General features: G+C 39.3%; 1 pseudogene; it reads right to left on the bottom strand.

Moving 5' to 3' along the window:
- Positions 1-1,046: 1,046 nt before the first annotated feature.
- LOC143611195 (secreted RxLR effector protein 161 pseudogene) lies at positions 1,047-1,589 on the bottom strand (annotated as a pseudogene).
- Between the last annotated feature and the right edge of the window lie 5,125 nt (positions 1,590-6,714).

Genomic DNA, 6,714 nt, shown 5'->3' with positions numbered 1-6,714 from the left:
TTTGGATTGTTTATCGAACTGAAGCTCACATAGAGATGACTTTAGGATAAAATATATACAAGAACAGTTGGTTTTGTATTTGTAACTTTCTTTATTTTTGTTGTATATGAATGTTGTTTGATAATAAATAAATTAATTAGATATTGTCGCTTTATAATTTCATGATAGTAACCTTGTGAGCTGTGACAATCAGTTCACGCCCTGGCATTTCCGCCGTAGGTTGGGGTGTGACAGAATGTACCCAAGTAATCATCATCCCACACCCACTTATCTTGACCACCTTTAAATATAAAAATGTAGAGTTTTTCCGACAACTCCATTAACTCGATCGCTACATTACCATACAAAAGTTGTCTACTCCAATTCCAATTCTAGGAAATCTCCCCATCTCAATCTTTACATCATTCACCTACTAGACAACCCTTTTTCCGCTTCCAAATCAGAGGTATATCATGTTAAATATAACACAAGCAGAGTTGACTAAATCAAAAACTCATCTTGAATTTAACTGCAAAACAAGAAACCAAATATTGCTTCCTTCCTATTTGTTGTTGTACGTACAGCAAGGAAACAAAGAACAAAAAACTTTGGATGTGTTGCACTTTATTCAACTTTCAAACACAATGGACTTCTTTTTGACGAATAAATAAACTTCAATATTTTAAGAAAACGAACACACGGAAAACTTAATAAACCTATGTGAACCAAGGGTTTATATAACACTCTTAATTCGAGTCCTACTCGTATTCAAATACACAATTTGAATCTAACTCAAATAGGTTTTAGCATAAGACTAACTTAATAAAATAAGACAAACTTATTAATAAATAATAAACGAATTATTATTTAAATATCCTCCAAGCCACTTCATGAGATTTACAGAACTACCCTTAAATATCGTCTCGTTTAACACTCCCTCTCAATATTTGCTTCCTTCATTCCCAAGCGAGTACAAAACTTCACAAGCTTCTCTTTTGGCAAACTCTTTGTGAACATATCACCAGCTTGCTCCAACGTGTTAACGTATTTAAAATCAATTTCTCCATTTAACACTTTTTCTCACGAATAAACTGATAATGAACTTCAATATGTTTCGTACGCGCATGAAACATGGGATTCTTAGCCAATAAGATTGAAGACACATTATCCCCATACAAGGTTACCTTCTCGTTCTTACATTGATTTAACTCGTTTAGAAAACGAACCAGCCACACGCACTCTTGCGCAGCCATAGTCGCGGCCCGATACTCCGCCTCGGTAGTCGAAAGTGAAATGGTAGGCTGCCTTTTACTGCATCAAGTAACACCACTTGAACCAATCAAGGAAACATACCCGGTTGTACATTGTCTCGTTTCCGGATCTTTAGCATAATCGGCATCGCAAAACCCGATTAATTCCATACTCGACTCCCTCTTAAACTTAACACCATAGCTCGGAGTCGACTTCACATACCGCAACACTAACCAATCAGCTTCAAGGTGCGGTTTTCTTGGAGCTTGAATGAATCTACTAAGCACACCAACGACATACGCAATGTCGGGTCGAGTCAAGGTCAAATAAATAAGACTTCCATTTATTTTCCTATACATGGTTACTTCTTCCAACTCTTTTCCTTTTCGACTCGAAGAGACCCGTTTGGTTCCATGGGTACCCGTATCGGTTTGCAACTCTCCATACCGAATTTCACCAAAAGATTAATGACATACCGATTGTGGTGAAGTATAAACCCATCATCCTCGTACTCAAGCTCAAGACCCAAAAAGTGCTTTAATTTTCCCAAGTCTTTCATGAAAAAACGAGTGCACAGATTCGTTTTTAGTTGCTCCACCACGTAGACTAAATCACCGGTTATAATTAAGTCTACATAAACAAGGACAACGGCGGTTTTTTCACCTTCGGCTCGGACGAACACACTGGTATCGGCTATTGTAGGAACAAATCCATTGAGTTCTAAAAACTCACCGATCTTACCGAACCAGGCCCGCGATGACTGTTTTAAGCCATAAATTGCTTTCTTTAACTGACAAACATACTTAGGATAATTTTGACTTACAAAACCACCCGGCTGATCCATGTACATTATTCGATCCAAATCGCCACACAAAAAAGCATTACTCACATCCATTTGCCATAAATCCCAATATTTGCACGCAGCAATTGCTAAAATTACTCGAACCGAAACGGGTTTAGCTACGGGACTAAACATATCTTCATAATCGATCCTGTACTCCTGGGAAAAACCTTGTACCACTAATCGAGCCTTATATCTTTCTATCGACACGTCTTTTAATTTTAAAAACCCACTTACACGAAATCGGTTTTACATCACCCGGCTTCGGAACAAGATGCCAAGTCTCGTTACCGACTAAAGCTTCTAACTCTTGCTTCATGGCTTCCACCCACTTAGGATCCCGTAGGGCCTGCTCTATGGTTTTAGGTTCACGTTCAGCTTCTCTACTAACAAGTAACGCGGCGTTTGCATACCTCGGGTTTGATTTACTAACCCGTTCGGACCTCCGGACAGCTGGTGAGTTTCCCTCGACAGTTGCTGAAACGTTCGGATTTTCGGACTGAGACCCGGACTGACCGATTGATGTCCCGGTGCACCACAGACTGATCTGTGTGTTGCTTTGTGGCCTTATACCTTCTGTTTGATTCTCAACAGGTCGAACAACGGTTTCAACCTGCTCATCGTTGTTTAACTCCACAGTAGCATACTTGTCAACTTCTTGTCTTAAGCTGTTGAGTGTCGGGTAACACTTCTTTACTTGGAGACCACCATGATGAATTTTCATCAAATATTACATCCCGAGACACATAAATTCGCTCGGTACTCGGCTCAGAACATCGCCACCATTTCTTTTCATTATCGTAACCAACAAAAATACATCTCGTTGCCTTTTTCTCCAAATTGTGTCTGAGATGACCCGGAATGAACACGTAACACACGCATCCAAAGACCCGAAAGTAACTAACATTCGGTTGGATTTTGAACATCTTCTCGTATGGTGACTCGTAGCTCATTCCTTGTTCTGGCAATCGGTTACTTATAAACGCAGCGGTACTCATTGCCTCAAACCAAAATCTTCCCGCTACATTCTTGTTGTGGATCATGCTTCTGATCATGTCGGTTAGGGTCCGGTTCTTTCTCTACGAAACCCCGTTTAACTTGGGAGTATTAAAACGCGTTAGTTGACGTTAAATTCTATTTTCTTTTAGAAAAAAAGAAAATTCACGGGATGTATATTTGCCTCCATTATCAGAACGAAGGCACTCGATGTAACATCACGAAAGTTTTGGATCAAAGTTGCTAAGTTAAAAGTAAAAAGAATCAAAAATGATATGTTCTAAACTCAAATGTTAAAAATGAAAATTCTGATTTCCTGTCCCCTCGCGATACACGACGGACCAGAAGACAACCCCATCACGTATCGCGAAGGGGCTATTTACAAACCCAAGAATATGGGCGGTAGGGGATACGCGACGGCCAAAGCACCAACGTCATCACGTATCGCGATGAAGTGGTCTGACAGGCGTGACACGTGTTGCCACGTGTCAACTAATGGCACTATGTATCGCCCACGTGTCACCACGTGGCACCGCGTCCGCCACGTAGAGCCACGTGGAAACCCTAGTGATGACTGGCCAACCCTACGTCGCGATACGCGACGTGGTTCTCTAGTGACCATCGCGTATCGGGATGGGTCACCAGATTTGCCTATAAAAGGGGGCCGTCGGCCTCTCATCTCACCACACCAAAATTCACTCATCATTGTCTCTCTAAAATCTCTCTAAAACGTGCAAACCTTCCTCGATTTCCGTGCCCAATACCTCGTATTTCATACCATTAAACCAACAACATCCCAAAGTACCAGCGACGTTATCTTGAAGATCACGAAGTACCGACGACCTAAGTTACGTCCGAGTGAAACTGGTCATATGTATACGTATGGTACCTAAGTAATATCGAACGTTGCGGTGTTTGCTGGGGTGTCTTGTGTGTGACTTAAGTTTATAATTGTGCTCTGTTTTAAACTTGATTATTCCTAAGCCACGATGGGCCGGACCTAAGTTATGTTTCGAGGGATAATCAAGTAAAAGAAAATATTTTCGCGTCAGCATATTCACCAGCATGTGTTGCTGACGTATTTTCTAAACATTTTGCAGGTAATAAAAAATATGAGTTTGGAATGCTCGAAGTGCTTAGATATCCGATGGCTCGGATAAGTTTGTTAATACTAAAAATATAAATGATGCTTTTGTATAAATAACTAATATTTGTAAACACTAAACGGGACCTTTTAAACCCCGTCTTTTGTTAATGTAAATATTTTAAAACCACATAATTATAACTTCCGCTTTAAATACGTAACTATGATTTATTTACAAATGTGGTACCAACATATGTGTTATACGCCTAGGCCGTGGTTTGGGGTGTGACAAGTGTTGGTATCAGAGCCATCGATCTTAGTGAATTAGGTATTAATTAATAACTCCTAAGCTTTGATGTGCTTGAAGTAGTCAAATAATTATTAACTAAAAATAAGCTAATCTAGACACTAAGTAATAATTCTAGACTCTTAAACTACTAACCGGCAAGTGTATCGGTCGACTCTAGTACAGCTAAGTAAGTCCGGATATCGAATCCACGAGACTCTATAAATTACGTATACTAGCTAATTAGACTCAACTACAAGACGTGACTATTTAATAATAATGTTTGAAGGGGGGTTTTAAACTAATTATTAATTAACTAAACCTAACCCTAATTAAATAAAATATAATGAACTATTAAAACACTTAGATTAACTCAGATGATGAAAATAACTACCTAGGCTAGAATCCCCAATGTCACGACAATCAATCAAATGGGAAACTTAAGTTATGGAACTGGGATCGTAAAATAGACCCTTGACAGAAAACCCGAACAGGACCCTTGACCTTCAAGAAGACACCTATGGATTTCTAAAAAGTTTTAAGACTCACCAGTTTTATAAATTAAACTTCCTTACGGTTATTTAATAATTTATGTCTAAGTATCTTTATGACGAAATCCTACCTTACAGCGCGAAAATCGAAGATAGTTAAGAAGACTCAATTGACTTAATAGACTAAGCCGACAATCAAACCTAGACGGACTCCTTACGAAGAATTAAATCTAGCAATCCTGACCAATTAAAATCTATTAATAACCTATCACCTTACAGCTTTCTAGGCTAGCAGCTCACTTTTATCTATTTAATTGATTTTATTGTTTCTATGATTTTAATGCATATCAATCATAAACTAGTCAAGAACACACAGTAAATGACCTAACAAAACCCTATCCTATGAAACAATCACCAAGGGTAATGTCAAACAATAAATCCAAGTAAATAAAACCAAGCAATCATACGCATCAATTAATTCAAACTCAACACTTTACTTAGAACATAAAATCCATAACGAAAAGAAATCCCAATCAAAATCAAGCCGAACAAAGGTTCATCACGACCTACGTAGTTTATGAAGTTTAGCCTTGCATCATATAGTCTAAATCAAACAAAGCAAATAAAACTGAAAACATGGTGAAATAATGAGAAACAAAAGATTAAAGGCGATAAAACCCATAGTCTTCGATCTTGAACGTAAACCTCTTCACCGGCTGTTCTCGTGCCTTCAAAATCACCAACAAACTCGTAAAATAGCTCCAAGAACTCTCCAAAATCGTCTGGTGGCTTCAGGTTATGTCAGCTTTAAGTTAAAGGTGTTTAAATAGCGAAAACAAGGCCCGACAAGGACTTTTAGTAGTGCCTAGGCGCCGCGCCAAGGACTTTTAGCCTTCTGCCTAGGCGCGGCGCGGTGTGCTCCTCCATGGGGACCGGTCAGACCAGCCCGGTCTGACCGGTTCTCTGTCCGGTTCCTTCCTGATGCGTTACGGATCTCCGTTTCGGCTCGTTTTAGCTCGTTTTTCGCCCTTTTTCATCACGATAAAACCCCAGAACCTACAAAACATAAAAACGTTAGTAGTATACAAATCTCGACTAAAAACGAACAAAAACTATTAAAATATTAATTAAAATATACACGGGAAACATAAATATTTAGCATTATATCAAGCTTCGATCCAAGTGAATAGGAAATTATTATTACTTGTTTATTTTAATAGAGATAAGATAGGCTGGTAACCTTTTCAATCTATCCTCAATCTAAACCACCCATAGATGTCGTTCAAGAAGATGATGAGTGGATCCATGAGAGACGCAAGAAAAGCTAGAATTACGAACCCCTACCAAAGGACAACATGAGCGAGGATTACTACGAGGCTTTCTTCAATCAAGACCACCCTATTGACCGAACCAAGCCAATATACTTCCCTAGAACCGAACAATTGCCGATCGACATACCCGATGATCTACCAAGGCAAAAATATGAAGCACCAAGACATTCGAGTTATAATCCCTCAAGCATACCGATGTACCAGTCGTTCGAGATCCTGACGTAGTACCCGTCCGAGATTCTGACATACCAATCGTCCGACATTCCAACATATCAACCACCGAATCCTGATCCGTCATATGCATTCCTCTCCAACAAGAAAATCAATGAAGAACTCGAGTCTGACTCGTCTGACTGGATGCAATGCCATTCCAACCAAAGAAGATGGCATACGGGAACTTCTACTTTTGATGTAGTGGATTCTCACCCCAACTCTTATAAAGGACCATCCCAAAA

The sequence above is a fragment of the Bidens hawaiensis genome, unplaced genomic scaffold (assembly GCF_021521415.1).
Source record: "Bidens hawaiensis isolate Kalapana, Puna unplaced genomic scaffold, B.hawaiensis_p1.1 tig00029934_1, whole genome shotgun sequence".
In the NCBI taxonomy this organism is placed as follows: Eukaryota; Viridiplantae; Streptophyta; class Magnoliopsida; order Asterales; family Asteraceae; genus Bidens; species Bidens hawaiensis.
The sequence above is the reverse complement of the archived record's forward strand: the minus strand, read 5'-3'. Positions and strand labels throughout refer to the sequence as shown.